Source organism: Equus przewalskii, chromosome 15 (assembly GCF_037783145.1).
Source record: "Equus przewalskii isolate Varuska chromosome 15, EquPr2, whole genome shotgun sequence".
In the NCBI taxonomy this organism is placed as follows: Eukaryota; Metazoa; Chordata; class Mammalia; order Perissodactyla; family Equidae; genus Equus; species Equus przewalskii.
In genome coordinates, this window is record NC_091845.1 from 63,069,456 (window position 1) to 63,088,361 (window position 18,906).

An 18,906-nucleotide genomic window follows, 5' to 3' on the forward strand; every position below is an offset into this window, starting at 1 on the left:
CTGTTGCATTTTAATGCTGCGAAGGTAGCCAGATGAAACAGCGTTTACTCTTCCCCCCTCCAGATAATGGCTATTTTAAGAAAGAAGAAACTAAAGCTTAGGAGAGTCAGTCAAATTATACAAGGGCCTCTCCTTTTATTAAATAGCAGAAGTGGGACATGATTGAAGCTCTGTCTAAAATTCTTGCCGGGTATTTCAGTAAACAGTGTTGAAAAGATCTTGGCTTTTGGGGTCAGTAGCCTAAAGCCGGTGCAAGAAAGTGATCCATCATAGTACAGTCTGTGAGTGACAGCATGGACCCATTGAGTTAGGAGGACTGGATTTGAGAAAATGGTATATTCTGAGCTATTCAAAAAGGAGAAGAGGAGACTTGATATCTTAAAAAGAATTACAAAGTGTTACCCCCACCACTGTCCCATCCCAGTGATCTCCTAAGCACCAGGGTGGAAGAAGAATTGAAGGAGAAACAGAAAGAAACTCACTCAGGAGTAAAGAAAAGAAGCCCTTGTACCTTGCTGAAGCAGAGGTGAAAGGACTCAGAAATAGCAAAATGACTGGTGTCTCCAGAACTACCTTTCTCTTCAATCTGAGCTTGAGGTAGATAGAGCTAGCTTTCTAGCCACTACCAATTGTTGTCACAGTGCCTTAGCCATGGCATGTATCCATGTATCTTCAGTGAGCTGTGCCACCTCAGTATGCAGTCAAAGTCCAGTACGAGGTTGGCTATAATAATGAATTGTTCTGCATAATAATGTTTCATGTCCATGTCCCCACTGACAGGACGTGATATCACTGCTTTGTTAATCTGATTGCAAAGATATTGTCAGGCTCTGCCAGGTGTGGAGAGCTGCTTCCTGAGCCCTGAGCCCTGATTCACCATATCCTGAGCAGAAGGAAACATGAATTTCTTATTACAGATTACAAACTCAAATGACCAGCCTATTGTTGTTATACAGTAATACTGAACCAGAGGTTCTAGATCTTTCAGTGTTTCAAGGAAATTCATATTACCTGTAGCCTGTGGGTTGGAGGCTACATATTGACCAAACAAAATACATCTGCATGTGGTATCCAACCATCGGCTACTTTTACCTAATAAAGTACATAGCACTTGACTGTTAATCAAGCGCTCTGCCATTATTTATACCACTAGAGTCTTGGAAGGAAGGTAAGAAAAAATATCATTCTCATTGTATGGGTAAGGAAACTGCAACTTACACACTCATGGTCTTTTCAGCAACTTTCCTTCTATGTTGAATACACTCTGTTTCTCTTTTAATGTTTTCTTTTCTCTGGAGACTGCTTCTGCTCTTTTGACCATTGCCCAACTATGACATCCTGCTCTGCTCAAGTTAGTGGCTTCAATCTGTTACATGGTTCTAAACTTAGTGTTTAGCTTCACCTTATGCATTGTTCTTGAAGTCTAAAATCTTCTGGATTTTTTGTTCTAATACTGCTCACTACTGCACAAGCCTAGCCTAGCTGATGTCCAACTACAGATAACATAGTGTGACACATGGTTTATTACATTACTCAGTATTTAAGTCAATGACAACATAAAAGTGAAATTTGAATGTGGATTAGACAACTCACTATTAGACACTTAAGCCTGGAGGACCTCAACAAAATATTAACAAATCAAATACAATGATATATTAAAAGGATTATACACAACAATGAAGTGGGATTTATCCCAGGGATGCAAGGATGGTTCAACAACCATAAATCAATCAATGTGATATACCACATTAACAAAATGAAGACTAAAAATTACATGATCATCTAAATAGATGCAGACAGAGCATTCGACAAGATTCAGCATCCATTTATGATAAAAACTCTGAATAAAAGAAAACTTCAACAAAATAAAAAGACAACCTATCAATTGGGAAAGGATGTTTGCAAACATATATTGGATAAGGGATTAATATCCAACATATATAAAGAACTCATACAACTCAACAACAAAAACACAAACAACCCAGATGAAAAACGGGCAGAGGATATGAACAGACATTTTTCCAAAGAAGTTGTACAGATGGTCAACAGGCACATGAAAAGATGTTCAGCATTACTAATTATTAGGGAAATGCAAATAAAATCCACAATGAGATATCACCTTATGCCTGTCAGAATGGCTATCATTAAAAAGACAAGAAATAGTAAGTGTTAGAGAGGATGTGGAGAAAATGAAATCCTCATACATTGCTGGTAGGAATGCAAACTGGTGCAGCCACTGTGGATAACAGTATGGAGATTCCTCAAAAAATTAAAAATTAAATTACCATATGATCCAATTATTCCACTTCTGAGTATTTATCCAAAAAACACAAAAACACTAATTTGAAAAGACATATGCACCCCTATGTTCATTACAGCATTATTCACAATAGCCAAGACTAGAAAACAACCTAAGTGCCTGTTAACAGATGAATGGATAAAGAAGATGTGGTATATATACACAATGGAATGCTCAGCAATAAAAAATACGAACTCTTGCCATTTGCAACAACATGGATAGACCCTGAGGGTATTATGCTAAGAGAACTAAGTGAGATGGAGAAAGCCAAATACCATGTGATTTCACTCATATATGGAAGATAAAACAACAAAAATAAATGAACACATAGATACAGAGAATAGATTGGTGTTTACCAGGGGCGAATGGGGGTGGAGGGAAGGCAGAAGGGGTAAAGAGGCACCTTCATACAGTGATGGATGGCGCTAGATTTTTGGTGGTGAACAAGATGTAGTCTATACAGAGGTTGAAATATAATGATGTAGACTCAAAATTTTATATAATGTTATAAACCAATGTTACCTCAATTATATAAACAAATAAATAAATAAGCCTGGAAGAGGGGAGCAGAATTTACATATACTTTGACTCTTTACATGCTTGTTTTCCTTTCCAGTTCTCATAAGCAGCCAAGTCCTTATAAAAATAAAAGCTGCTCTAGCATCTCTGAGATGGGAAACAGTGAGCATTGCTGTTAGAGAAGGAAAGAGTTACACACCAGTTGCGTTACTTACTCTGTGGCTGGAACTTTACAGTTGTTGTCTCATGGAGTACCAAAAGCAGCAGGAAATACTATAATTGGAAATTATATACAATAAGCAAATGATATAGAAGTGATCCATAATAATTTGTCAGTCACCTATGCTTTGAAAATTAGAAGCTGGAAACTTAGAATACTCTAATAGGTGGCAAAGCTCAGCTGTAGGAAGAGATAGATGTTTCCAAATAACCATGGTAATAATAAAAATATGCACCATTTTGCTGAGCCCCTACATTGTGCTAGACCTTCTACTCATAACTATGAAGATGATATCAACAATTCTTACAGCAGCCCTCCAGGGTAGGTTTTCGAATTGCAATCCATTATGGTTGATGGAATTGTGACCTAGAAAGATCACACAATTAGAATGTAGTGAATCCAGGATTTAAGCAAGGCCAACTAAGAAGGCTCACATATAGCATAGAGGCTCCTGCTATTCAGATTACGTGGTTTCAAAAGGAACTGAACTAGGCAAATAGCTCATAGGGAGTCCCTATAAAAGCCCAAGGCAAATGCAGCTTTGAGATAAGTGCATATGTTTCAGGTAAACAGAGAGAAGCAGCTAAAGGCTATGTTCCTGCTAAGGCATGGCCACCAGGCCAATCTATGGCTATGTTGAAAACAATGAAACTATCTCTACGGCCTCCATTTCCTTCATGTTTTTATATTTTCCCTATTCTTTCAGGGGAGGGATTAGTTTCTTTAGTTTAGTTTAGTTTAGTTCCCCTCTTTTCCTTTCCCTAAAACATTCCTTTTGAAAAACCACAAGTTTATCTTGGCTGAACCTAACCGAGATTTGTCCCCATTCTGTCCATGGAGCGTAGTGAGCCCAAAGAACAGACTGGGTAGAGACAGCACCAGTCCCAGGAGATCTGGCAGCTCACAGGGAGACAGCGCTGAAGAGAGAGAATGAGCAGCAGCTGTGATCACCTGAGCCCTTCCCTCCTACAATTTCATTTTCTCCGCTTCATTCATTCTCCTTACAAAATTCCAAAGTTTCACTCCCGTGCTTGCTCAAAAAAATATCTACCTAACTTGTCAAATTGCTTAGACTCAGGAGTTCAGAGGACAGGGCAGAACTGTCATCTTTTCCCTACTAGGTTTGGAAAAGGTCCCGTTTTATGTTTTATTGTGTATCTGAACAACGTTCAGGGAAAAAGCAAGCCTTCAAAAATTGTAATTTATTCCTAAAAGCCAACTCTGGACTTACCTTGTCTTAAATCAAGGGAGCCTAAAACTTTGAAAATCGAATGGAACACACACACTCACAGGAACTTAAGAGCAACAAAAATACAGAGATGGAACCCAGGCTCCCTACTCCTAAGAAATTAACAGTTTCAAGCAGCAAGGGGTCAGCATTTTTTCAGGCTGGCTCTGTGTTACACCAGCGGGTATAGAAAGAACATGTGGCTTTACTTGTAAAGCAGTTTTCTTGGCCAGAGAATTATTGCTTCCTTCACTTTGTGAGTTTGCTGAGTCCCCAGGAAAGGCAGCTGAAAAAAATCAGTGCCAAGTGGTTCTAGAGGAAACGCTTCCAAGGATTCTGATGTTGTCATCTCACCATGGGAGGGAGAGCAGGGGGTGCGATATCATCACTATTTATCGACATAGAAATGAAACATCATGATATCTGCTCTCCTCTCTGAGATGACAACGAGAGGTTCAAGTCAGAAGTGTACACATCTTCCCATTAGAGGTAAATTTGTCATTGAGAAGAACTTTCCCCAGAGGCTTCCCCAAAACACTCATACAAAATGTATAACTCTGTTGTGAAGTTGAGAGTTAATAAGATGAAAAATATAATGTAGAGCCCCCATCTTCTGAGGCATCTCAATTCATCTCTCCCTTCATTAAACAAATATTTGGGGAGCAATTAATATGCAATAAGCCCTATGCTATATATTGGGATTCAAGTGTGAATAATAATAAAAAATAAAGATAATAATAATATGAACAATGGCAACCCATATTTATTAAATGCTTATTGGCATTCAGTATGCCAGAAACTATGCCTGAAATTCACTTATATTTTCTCATTAAATTGTCTCCCAAAAAAGCTCTATGATGCAGATATAAGTATTATCTTATTTCACAAATGAAAAAAATTGAAGCTTAGAGTAGGCAAATATCTTGCCCGAGTTCCCAAAGGTAGAAAGCAATGAAATCAGGATTCAAATCTAAGTCAAGGGACTCTAGAAAACACAGACTTGATCACTATACTATTTCGCCTGGAGATTTTCAAGAGCTTTGGCCCATCAGACAGTGTTCTGGGGACTGCATTTGGTTAAAGAGGGAGACTTGATTGGCACAGTCATCTTTAACTTGAAAAATACCACCAAATGTGATCACATACTAACTCAACTTCTCTTGAGTTCTATTACAAGCAAAAGAAGTTGGGATCACTTGCTCACCGGGAATATTTAGTGGAATCTCTGGTTATAGAAAAGATGAATTACAGGCTCAAAGAATGTGAGATTTGCAGCAGACTTGGAGATCTTCACATCACTAGTATTCAAATTACCATTTTTAGTATAGAACAAATATAATTATTTATATTTTGTATAGTTTAAAGATATGTATTTATTTCAAATAAAACTTTATTTGTAACCATATGTTCTTTAAAAAAAGACACTTACAGTAGAATAATTTTTAGCCACAAAAAGGAATGAAGTATGGACACACGTCACAACATATAGAACCATTGTGCTGAGCGATAGAAGCCAGTTACAAAAGACCACATGTTACATGACTCCATTCATAAGAAATTTCCGTAAGAGGGAAATCTGCAGAGATACAAAAAGTAATTAGTGATTGACTACTGCTGGAGTGGCAGTTGGGATGTTAGGAGTGATAGCTGCAGGACACGGGTTTCTTTTTGAGGTGAGAAAAATATTCTAAAATTGACTTTGGTAAAGTTTGCACATATTTGAATATACTAAAAACCTTGGACTTGTACACTTTAAATGGGTGACTTGCATTGTATGTGAACCATATCTCAATAAAGCTATTTTAAAAAAAGAAAGGCAGGAGGAGGAAGCATGGAACCTTAATCCGATCACCTCTACCCTCAGTGAGACTCCTAAGTCAATTCTACAGAACTTAAATTTTCAAAAGAAAGAAAGAAAAACATACAACACTATTTTAAGCCATTTTATGAATGACAAAATAGAAGCCACTGCTAAAATTTATGAGGTGGAGCAGAATGAGCACTTGACTTCTCTTCCTCACTCACTCTAGCCCCAAAGAAGATCATTGATGGGTTTGTCAAGTCAAATTAGCGATTAACATTAGACCATGTTACTAAGGCTTGGAGCTTTTCTTTTAATGATGGAAGAGATTGTAGTTTGGAGCCCACATAAAGTGTCTTCATTTGGAACAGGAAAACAGGTTTGGAATTGTTTCCACCTGGGAGATAACCTTCTAGAAAGACCTGAAATAGGGCAATTTACATCTTTCAAAGGCCTAAGGAAAAGTGTTCGCTCTCCATTTTCTTGGCTTGGTATTTCCTGGAATTATCTTCCCTGCCATTGAAGTGGTATTAGATCATGGTATCTCCTTTCCCTTCTCCAAGTCTTCTAAAGACGGAGTTATGTCAATTTCTTTTGGCAGCCTTTTTCAATGTTTTATGTCTAAGATGACTGAGACAGTCATTATAATGCTCAATCAAAATCACCCCTGCTGCTGCTACGCCATGTTGCTCTCTTGTTGTCATCTCCAGAAATAGAGAAATGCATCTTGTCTGCACTTAGAGATCTTTATTTTCTATACTTCAAGTCAGAAAGTGAAAACTGGAATCTTACTAATGTGCCGTGCAGCTTCCAACCTCCACTTTCTCTCTCTTTTTTTCTAATTTATTTAAACTAAAAAAACCCACAAAAAACAAAAAAACTTTCATTCTCATGAAAACATAAGTAAAAGAAAAGCTTTTGGCACACTGAAAAATAAAACTGCCACTTAACCTAATGTCAGAATTTTAGCTGCATCACCACTAATTTAACACTAATTAACCATTGGGGTGTTGGGAGGGTTGCTTCATGTAAAATCAAAGTTTCATCTCTTGAAACAATTATTGTTTTCTAAAGCAAAGATGATAATGAGATATTTTTGCTTTCACTACTGTCCATACCTGACCCAAGTCTGCATCAATAAGAACATTAGGTAGTTGTTCCTCTTCTCTCGAGCGCTGATTTTGGAAAAAGGAGAACCTGCTTTCAGGTGTAGAGAGTTATTGAACCAATAAGAAGCTGTTTGAGTCCTGTCATGCCAGCTGGAAGAAGGGGGTTATACTTTCTCAGACAGCTGGATCCCACAAAGTCAGAAGAGTTCCTGGATTCTATTCAGAACATTCTGTTCTTTGCCCACACTCTGTAATGTGTACTCATGCCTTTTTGTCCCTTTTTAAATTGGGCTTTTTGGGAGGGAGAGTGATGTCTGCAAAATGGCAATATAAGAAGTTCTAGCACCATATCCCCCCAAACACATCAATTTGAACAACTCTCTGTGCACAAAAATAATCATCACAAGAACCAAGGATTCTAGGTAGGTGAACATAGCACCTGAGTGAAGGACAGAGATAAGAAAAGACAAATCGAAGACAATGGGAAAGATAGATTCACGTTACACCCATCACCCCTCCACCAAGCCTGAGTACCCCAGTATGGAGATACTCTCTCCATGAGAGAAAGAGAGTGTAGTGAGTGCCCAATTTCACCATGAAACCCCCATGGGTGCCCTAGCACCAGGCCAACTTCTGTGGCCTTAGGTAGCTCCTATTTGACTATTGTGAACCCAAGCCCCTAACTCACCAAGCTGCTTGCCAGCTCCAGTGGCCCCAGGTGGGTCCTATGGCACTAGGTGACTTCTGCCACACCAGGCTCCTGATGGGGCACCATGAATCCAGGCCACTGGCCCATCCTGGCATATGCCCACTTCCAAAGTTCTAGGTAGTTCCTATGATACCAGGCTCCCACTGGACTCCAGCAAATCCAGGCTCCCAGCACACCATAGCAACAGCCAACTCCTGCAGCTCTGAGTAGTTCCTATGGCACTAGGCTTAAAATCGGCCCCTGCAAACCCAGGCTCCAGGTGGGCACTTACGAACTCAGGCTCCAAGCTGGGCCTACCACCACGCTGATTATTGTGGACTTAGGCCTTTGACCCATTCTAGCTGGTTGTTATCAGCTTGAAATAGACTGTTATACCTATGAGATGTTTTATGAAAGAGTCATGGTAGCCACAAAGCAAAAACTTACAATAAATGCTTAAAAGATAAAGAAAAGGGAATCAAAGGTTACCACTAGGAAAATCATCAATTCACAAAGAATGACAGCAAAAGATAAAGAATGGAATAATGGAACTACAAAACAGCCAGAAAATGACTAATAAGATGGCATTAGTAAGTCCCTATCTATCAATACTTACTTTAAATTTAAATGGAATAAATTCTCCAATCAAAAGGAACAGAGTGGGTGAACAGATTAAAAAACAAAACCCTATTATATGCTGTCTATAAGAGACACATTTCAGCTTTAAGGACACACACAGACTGAAAGTGAAGGGATGGAAAAAGATATTCTGTGGAAATAGAAACTAAAAAAGAACAGGAGTAGCCCTACTTACATCAGACAAAATAAAAGTCAAAAATTGTAACCAGAGACAGAGAAGGTCATTATATGATGATAATTGGGTCAATTCATCAAGAAGATATGACAATTGTAAATGTGTATGCATTCAATATTGAAGCACCTAAATATATTAAGAAAATACTTAAAGATCTGAGGGGAAAAATAAACAACAACACAACAATAGTAGGGGACTTCAATATTCCATTTTAAATAATGCATAGATCAGACAGCCAGAAAATCAATAAGGAAAGACTGGACTTGAAATACACCTTGGACCAAATGGACCTGATAGTCAAATGCAAAACATCAGAATATACATTTTGCTCAAGTGCACATGAAACATCCTCTAGGTAGGTCATATGTTAGGTCATAAAACAAACCATAGCAAATGTAAGATGGAAATAATACCAAGTATTTTTCTGATGAAAATGGTGTGAACCTAGAAATAAATTAACAAGAGAAAAGCCAGGAAATTCATAAATATGTGGAGATTAAACAACATGCTACCAAACAATCAATGGGTTAAAGAAGAAATCAAAATGAAAATCAAAAAAATCTTGAGACAAAAGAAAATGGAAACCAAAACATACTGAAACTTATGAGACGCAGCAAAAGCAGTTCTAAGAGGAAAATTTATAATAATAAACCCCTAACTTAAGAAAAAAAAAATCTCATGGCAGGCCAGGGCCAAATAGTTAAGTTCACACGTGCCACTTTGGTGGCCCAGGGTTTCACCAGTTAGGATTCTGGGCATGGACATGGCATTGCTCATGAGGCCATGTTGAGGCAGCATCCCACATGCCACAATTAGAAGGACCCATAACCAAAAAGCATACAACTATGTACTAGAGGGATTTGGGGAGAAAAAGAAAAAAAAAATCTCAAATCAACAATCTAACTTTATGCTTCAAGGAACTGGAAAATAAAAGAACTAAACCCAAATTTAGCAGAAGGAAGGAAATAACAAAGAACAAAAATAAATGAAACAAAGACAAAAAAGACAATAGAAAAGGCCAATGAAACTAACAACTGTTTTTTTCTAAAAAGATAAACAAAATTGACAAAACTTTAGCTAGGTTAAGAAAAAAAGAGAGAATACTCAAATAAAAAAAATTAGAAATGAAAGAGGAGACATTACAACTGATACCACATGAAAGCAAATGATCATAAGAGACTACTATGAACAATTATATGTCAACAAATCAGATAAACTAGAAGAAATGGCTAAATTCCTAGAAACATACAACCTATCAAGATTAAATCATGAAGAAATAAAAAATTTGAACAGACCAATTACTATCAAGGAGATTGAATTGGTGATCAAAAACCTCCCAATAAAGAAAAGTCCAGAACCAGCTGATTTCACTGGTAAATTCCACCAAACATTTAGAACAGAATTAACACTCATTCTTCTGAAACTAAAGTGTGAAGAAGGGGAATTGAAAAACTGAAGAGAATGGAACACTCCCAAACTCATTTTATAAGACTAGAATTGTCCTGATGCCAAAGCCAGATAAGAATACTACAAAAAAAGAAAACTAAAGGCCAGCATCCCTAATGATTATAGTTGCAAAAATTCTTAAGAAAATAGTGGCAAATCAAATTCAACAGCACACTAACAGCATAATACACCATGATCAAGTGAGATTTATCCCTGGGATGCAAGGATAGTTCAACATATACAAATCATTAAATGAGATACACCATTTTAATAGATTGAAAATAAAAATCATATCATAATCTCAATAGATGCAGAGAAAGCATTTAACAAAATTCAATGTTCCTTCATGATGAAAAGGCTCAACAATTTGGGTATAGAAGGAACATACCTCAACATACAAAGGCTATATATAACAAATCCACAGTTAACATCATACTCAATGATGAAAGGTTGAAAGCTTTTCAGGAACAAAACAAGGATACTCTTGCTACTCTTGTTCAACATAGTACTAGAAGTCTTAGCTAGAGCAATCAGACAAGATAAAGAAATAAACGGCATCAGAATTGGAAATAAAGAATCAAAATTTTCTCTGTTTTCAGATAATACGATCTTTTATATAGAAAATTCTAAAACCACCAAAAAACTATTAGAACTAATAAGTGAATTCAGTAAAGTTGCAGGATACAAAATCAACATACAAATGTCAGTTCTAGGCACTAACAATGATCTAAAAAAGACATGCAGAAAACAATCCCATTTAAAATAACGTCAAAAGTAATAAATACTTAAGAATGAGATTGTTTCTTTTGCTGTGCAGAAGCCTTTTAATTTGATATAGCCCCACTTGCTGACTTTTGCTTTTGTTCCTTGTGCTTTTGATGTCATATCCAAAAAGTCACTGCCCAGACCAATGTCAAGGGGCTTCTTCCCTATGTTTTCTTCTAAGAGTTTTATGGTATCAGGCCTTATATTTAAGCCTTTAATCCATTTTGAGTTAATTTTTGTGAGTGGTATAAGACAGGGGTCTAATTTTGTTCTTTTGCATGTGAATATTCAGTTTTCTCGCTACTTTTTATTGAAGGGACTATCCTCTCTACATTGAGAATTCTTGGCCCCCTTGTCAAATATTCATTGACCATATAAGCATGAGTTTATTTCTGGGCTCTGAATTACATTCTATTGAGCTACGTGTTGGTTTTTATGCCACTACCATGCTCTTTTGATCACTATAAATTTGTAATAAAGTTTGAAATCAGGAATTTTGATCCTTCCAGCTTCATTTTTCTTTCTTATGATTGCTTTGGCTGTTCGGGTTCTTTTGCAGTTCCATATAAATTTTAGGACTTTTTTTCTATTTCTGTGAAAAATGCCATAGGAATTTTGATAGAGACTGTTGAATCTGTAGATCACTCTGGGTAGTACGGACGTTTCTCGGATCCCGGGTGCGGACCCATGCACTGCTTGTCAAGCCATGCTGTGGCAGATGTCCCACATAAAATAGAGGAAGATGGGCACGGATGTTAGCCCAGGGCCAGTCTTCCTCAGCAAAAAGAGGAGGATTGGTGGCAGATGTTAGTTCAGGGCTAATCTCCCTCAAAAAGAGGAAAAAAAAAACAATGACTATTATCAAAAAGACAAGAGATAACAAATGTTGGAGAGAATGTGGAGAAAAGGGAGACCTTGTGCATTGTTGGAGGGAATACAAATTGGTGTAGCCCTTATAGAAAACAATATAGAGTCTCCTCAAAAAATTAAAAGTAGAACTACCATATGATCCAGCAATCCCATTTCTAGGTATACATCTGAAGTAAATGAAACCACTGTTTTGAAGAGATATATACACTGCCATGTTCATTGCAGCATTATTCATAATAGCCAACATATGGAAACCACCTAAGTAAGTGTCCATTGGAGGATGAATAAATGAAGACAATGTGGCTTACATACATACATATCCTATGTAAACTATAAAAAAGAAGGAAATCCTGCCTATTATGACAACATAGATAAATCTTAAGGGCATTGTGCTATATGAAATAAATCAGAAAGAGAAAGACAAATATTGTATATTCTCACTTATATGTGACATCTAAAAAAGCTAAACTCAGAAAAAGAAAGTTGAATGGTAGCTGTCAGGGGATGGAGAGTGGGGCAATAAGGAGAGCTGTTAACCAAAGGGTACAAACTTCCAGATATCAGATGAATAAATTTTGGGGATCTAATGTACAGCATGGTGACTATAATTAACAATGAAGTATTATATACTTGAAAGTTCCTGGGAGAGTATATCTTACATGTTATTACTACAAAAAAAGTTAAGGAATGGAAGAGTTAGCTAACTTTACTGTGGTAATTATTTTGCAATATTTGCATGTATCAAATCATCACATTGTACACCTTAAACTTACATATGTTACATGTCAGTGATATCTCATAAAGCTAGAAAAATAAATAAACAGGGCTTTTTAAAATAGATTTGTAGAAGTTCTTACATATCTAGATACTAAGTTATTATTTGCCTCATCTGTATCTTTTCATTGTTTGACTTTCAACCTTTCTGTGTGTTTTACGTGTGCCTCTTCTTTAAAGCATAAAGCTTGACTTTTTTTGTCTTTACCTTCATATCCAACCTACCAGCAATTCCCGTAAATTCTCCTCCATAAGTATTCCCCGAATCAATGCAGTTGTTTCCAAATCTATTGCTACCATACTTGTCCACTTCACTATCTTGCCTCATCTGGACCACTCTGTGTGGACGGGCCTTCCTTATCCAAATATGCTCTCCTCCAATCCGGTCTCTTCTCAAGTATGCCTGAGATTTTTTTAGATGTAAATCTGCTCATGTTGCTCCTGAACTCAAAACCTCTTTAATTACTGCTCTCTAATAATATCTCCAAATCTTAGCATGGATTGCAAGACCCTTCCCGATCTGAACTATGCTGATCTCAACATTCTTATCCTATGTTATTCTCCTCATTGGTCTTGATGCTTCAGCCATTCCTTAGTTCTGTTCCTCAGATACGCCATGCTCCTTCCTTCCTCTGAGCTTTCACACGTGCTGTTTCCTATGTCTCTGATGTTTTTGCTAAATAGCGGTAATTCTTTACACCTTAACTTAAAATTCACTTATTCAATGAGACCTCAACTGCCCCCTTCCATAAACACACATATCCCAGATAAAGTTAGCTACAACAAGCCCCAAAATTTGCCAATAAATTCCACTTTTGTTAATACTTTTATTTTGGTGCTTTATAAAATGTATTATATATTACTTATAAAAATATATACATAAATAATAATTGATAAATAACGTATAACACATTCTCAATATAAGAAAGTAAACCAATCAAAAATATACAGAGTAAAAATGTCATGATTTCTTATATAATTGTTCTATTTGTCCTTTCCCAAATCCCATTTCTTGCCCGAGAGATAACCACTGTAATTGGTTTGGTGTACACCCTTGTAGACTTTCTTTTATATACATTTAGATATAGAAAGTTTTGCTGTTCTTCTTTATTTCATTTTCATTAAAGACATCATACTATACCTATTATTTGATGGTAGTTTTTTCACTGGACAATATGTCCTGAAAACCCTATTTTTTAAATTGAATATGTCATCATTTATTTACCTGATCACGTATTGAAAAACATTTGCGTGATCTCCAAATTTGATTTATTAGAAGCAATACTTCAGTAAGTTTTCATATACAGATGTTATTTTGCAGAAGTACTAATATTTCTATAAAACATATATCTTAGAAATGACTTTGGTAGGTTAAAGGAAATGCACATTTTTATTGTTATTTTCCTTTTTTCCAATTATTCTTAGATATTTTTACACTTTGTCTCTTCCATTGAACTTTAGAATCAACTTTTCAGCTCCATGAAGAAACTATGCATAATATGATTGTGACTATCACACAGAAGAATTCATTAAAAATGATATGCTAGAAGAATGACAAGGAAAGACATTTAGGATATATATTATTATATTTAAATAAGTAGATAATACAACTTTTTAAAGTACTGTCCCCATTGGGAGAAAAATAAATTATTTATCTAGACCAGCCCAGAAAGAAATATACTAATACATTACTAGTGATTATCATTGGTTGATAAGAACACTGATGATTTTTATTTCCTTACATTTTTAACTGACTCTTCCACATTTTACATAATGAATATTATGACATATAATATAAAAAGTTACTTTTCAAAATATAAAATGAAACTCTGTTAATATGCCTATCTCTAGAAGAAGGAATGTATCTGAAAAACTCTTCAATTGAAGCAAAGAAATTAGTTTAAGTACAGAGTCTATTTACTTCTGGAAAGAAGAGTGGATGTGGGTTGCCTAATTTTAAAATCCAATTTTCATGTGAATAAATATCCTTTTCTCATTGCCTGAAGATGTTATGTTTGATGGCGGTAGACAAGAAAAAATGAAGTGGGAATTCAATAAAAAAATTTATTTCAACAGAAAACCCTAATATCATACTATACATAAATGTGCTGGCTGGTCTCACTTTAAGTTTATGACCACAAACCTCACGTGGCCCCTCAGGGCTGCCTAGAAATCCTCCTAAATTTGCCCACTCAATTTGCTCTCCCTCTTTTGAAGCTCTTGCTTCTCATCTCACTGAGAAAATTACAATCAGGACACAGTTTCCATATCCTCATGTTTCTTCCAAGTTTACCAGCTTGTCTCTATTTGTCTTCATATACTCCCCATTCCTTTCTGTTAGAATGGATGAATTGTCACTAATCCTAAAGTCAGTCCATCCACTTGTACCCTGGAGCCTACACACAGCCTTTACTCCAGCAACTATACCCTTTCCTTTGTCCATTTCCATTGCAGAATGCTATGAATACATAAAGCATAAACAATCTCTAACTAGGGAAATGTCTAGTTATATTTACATTTTACTCTAGAAACATATATTTTGAGTATTTATGGTGAAAACTGAAAACAAAACTAACACTGTCCTCTTAGGGATCAAGAATTTGCAAGTGTAACGTACAGGGAGGCAATAGCCTCGTTCTCTGACTCCCTTGGACCTTTTCTATTAACAAGACATCAACTTCAAGCATTGCACTTTCTTAGCCCTTATATTTCCAACTCATTGCTTCCAGTAACACAAATCTAAGTAATTTTTAAACCCAGAGGAATTTCTAATCCATTGGCTCTGTACATTTTCACTCCCTACTACCCCAGTCAATTCCTTGTCCCTTTGCCTGGCAAGCCCTTCTTTGTTACATTTTTCCAAATCGCATTCAAACATGATGTACTATCTCCTACCTTAAAAAAAAAGTTATTTCTTTGCTTGACATCACCATCCAGTTACTGCCCAATTTCTATGATCCTTTCTTTAGGATATCTATTTTTTTTGGGGGGGGGGGTGTCTTTTTTCTGATATCTCTTTTTCAATTCTTGAATGCTCTCTGGCAAAATTTTCATTTCTACCTCTCCACTAAACCCATTTTTGTCAAGTCATCAAAGACCTCATTACCAAAGTCCACATTACCAAATTCAACAGTCAATGATCAGTCCTCTCCTAATTCAGTTCCTCAACAGCATCTGACACAGGCAAACATGCTCTCTTTTGAAATACACTTCACCTGTCCCTTGGGATCCCATACTCTCCTGGATTTTCTTCCTTCTCACTTTACTATATGGATGTTCCTCCACTTCTTTGCATCTAAATTTTGCAGTGCCCCAGCGCTCAATCTTTAATTACTTTCCAGATGAGATCTTGACCAGTTCGATGGCTTTAAATTGCAACTACATGCTAATAACTTCAAAAATGTGTTTAGTTCCAACTTCTCTGAATTAGAAACTCATGGGTCCTACTGCCTAGTGAACAGCTTCATTCAGATTTCAAATAAACATCTCAAATTTAGCTTGTCCAAAACTGACATCTTGCATCCTCCTCTAATTTTTCCTCATCTGTGTTCTCTAGCTCAGTAAATACATCACTAGTTACTTAGGTGTTTAGGCCAAAAAACTTAAAATTCTTTGACACTTCTCTTCTTTCATGCTGTATACTAAATCCATTAGAAAGTAAGTTGTCTTTATCTTCAAAATATATCCCATCTCCAAAATTTATCCAGCACTTCCACAATAACCACCCCATAATTTCTCGTGTCAACTATTGCAATGCCCTCTGAATTCTCTCTTCTCTCACTCTATACTCACTATGTCCATTCTCCATGGCATGATTGGAGTGGCAATGTAAAATATAACTTAGAGGATGTTACTTCTGTGCCTCAAACCCTCCAATGCTTTCTCTTCTCACTTAGAGTAAAATTCAGTCTTTACCGTGGCCTATGAGCCTGCTTAGCTTTCTCTCCAACATGACTTTCTGACATTCTCCCCCTTACTCACTGTGCTCCATCCCCACTGACCTACTTGTTAATTCTGGGAACACACTGAGCATGTTATATCTTGAGGCCTCGGAGCACACCAAATCTTCCAGCTACTTTTTTCCAGCACCACCTCTTAACTTTAGGTTTCTTCTCAAGTGTTATCTCCCTAGAAAAGCTTTTCCTGACAATTGTATCTAAAAATAGCAAACTCCCTAAATTCTGCCTATTCTCTTTTCTTAAACTTATTTTATGATTCTTCATTGCATTTGTTAATACTAACTTTATATTATATATTTGCTTACTTATTTTCTGTGTCTCACCAGACTGTAAAGTTCATCAGGAGAGGAACTTTGGTTCGTGGCTGTATTCCTAATGCCTAGATCAGTGTCTGGCAGGTAGCAGGCATTCAATAAATATTTGTTGGATAAGTGAATGAAATAAATCATGGTTCATGTGTCACCTACTTTCTTAATTACAAGTACCTTAAACTCACTAACCTCATTGATAGGGCATGTCTTTAAGTTTAGACATTTCACCCAAGAATTAGAAACCCATGTTAACAAGGTGTCTAGAATCACAAGGACATTTTTCATATAGAGATTATCATAAGGATTGAGAAAATATATTAATGTGTGAGAAATAAATGGCTTCCCAGGAGCCCGCTCTGCTTAGTGCTTTTGGCTGGCAATGTAAAGCCTCGAGTCTTTTCAGGGGAACGTCTTTCCCCAAGGCTCTTAGTCCCTTGGCAGGCTGCGGTTATAATTTTGTTTGAACAAAATCCCAGGACATGGGTTGTTGAATTCTATTCCCAGTTCTGCTAATTACTAACTGTGTGACTTTAGCCACGTGGTTCCACCTTCCCTGGGCTTTAGATTTCTCACCTGTAAAACCAAGGCAATTATACTGACATTGCTTCGTAGGGATGTTATGAGGAACAGTTAATGATAATAATCATTAAAGAATTATTTCTGTCTTCATTGGATATTAATTAAGTGCGACTGTGTGCAGAACTCAACTCTATAAGAAGCAGAGTGGATGGATAACAAAGAATATATCAGACACTATCTTCTGCCTAATGGAATGCCTGTTAGAAAGAATAAGAAGAAAGCAATAGCATTATGCTGAAAAAAGAATTGCTCTTTATATGGCCTCAATTTCCTGTCATCTTTTCTCTTTACCCAAAACTTTACTCTCTCAGCTGTGAAACGATAGGAGAAAGAGGCTATTGTGGCATCGTTTCACAGAATTTCAGGGCCTTGAAGGACCCCAGCAGTTCCCTACCTCTAACTCAAAACTTTCACTTTTGAGATAAAGTAATTGACAACCGGAGAGATTTGAGAGTTTTCCAGGTTCACCAGGCTGGTTCTCTAATCTCCTAATCTCCAATTTATTGTGCTGGCTGATACACTAGGCTGCTCGTTATTGTCCCAAAGAATAGCATGGCGGCCAGATTCTATTGCAGGCAGCATGAACAGCCAACTCTCCTTTGATGAGAAGCCCAGTGATTTAAGGCTATTAACTTACAGGTAGGTTTGGCTCTAAGGATGAATTCTGATAGAAGATGATGAATAGAAATTAACATTTTTTGAACCCCCTACCACTTTCTATCTAAAAATTCTACTAGGCTCTTTATATCTGCTATTTTAGTTCATTCTTATGATAACCATAAAAGAGAGATATTATCACACTTATTTAATAAAAAATGTTTTTATACTTATTTAATAACTGAATATCTAGAAGTTTATGTAGCTTGCCTAAAAGAATACATTTTTTAAGTAATAAAGTTAAGATCTAAATCTAGATTTATTTAGTTCCCAAATTCTTTGTTTTACCACTACATAATATAGGGGAAAATCTGTGCTTCAATGGAAACCTATGTATTATCTATAGCAAGGGCCAGCACACCTTTCCTTAAAGGGCCCAATAGTAAATATTTGAGGTTTACGGGCCATAAGGATACATCTATTCAACTCTACCATTTAGCATGATAAGCAATACATAAACAGTGGGCATAGTTGTGTTCCAATAAAACTTTATTTACAAAAACAGATGGCTTGGCCTCAGCTATAGTTTGCCAGCTCCCAGCCTAGGGTTCACCTTTGAGTTTATCTGATGTAGATTCTATGGGAGCTAGCTTACAACCAGTATGGGTAGTAGAAGATAACTACTAGCAATACAAAATAATTTGTACCTATAGACATGTAAATTATGTGTGTCAGAGGTTCAATTGACTTTCCTCTCCTACTGTGGAAGAAGCCAGTTTAGACTTCCATTTGCACAATCATTTCAGTAGTCCTGATCTCCACAGATGCCTGTCTTTGGATTCTACTTTGAACTGATTTGACATCTGCTGTTTCCCTTATTTCATGAATGAATTAAATACACATGTTCAATTTATACCTGGCTGACAG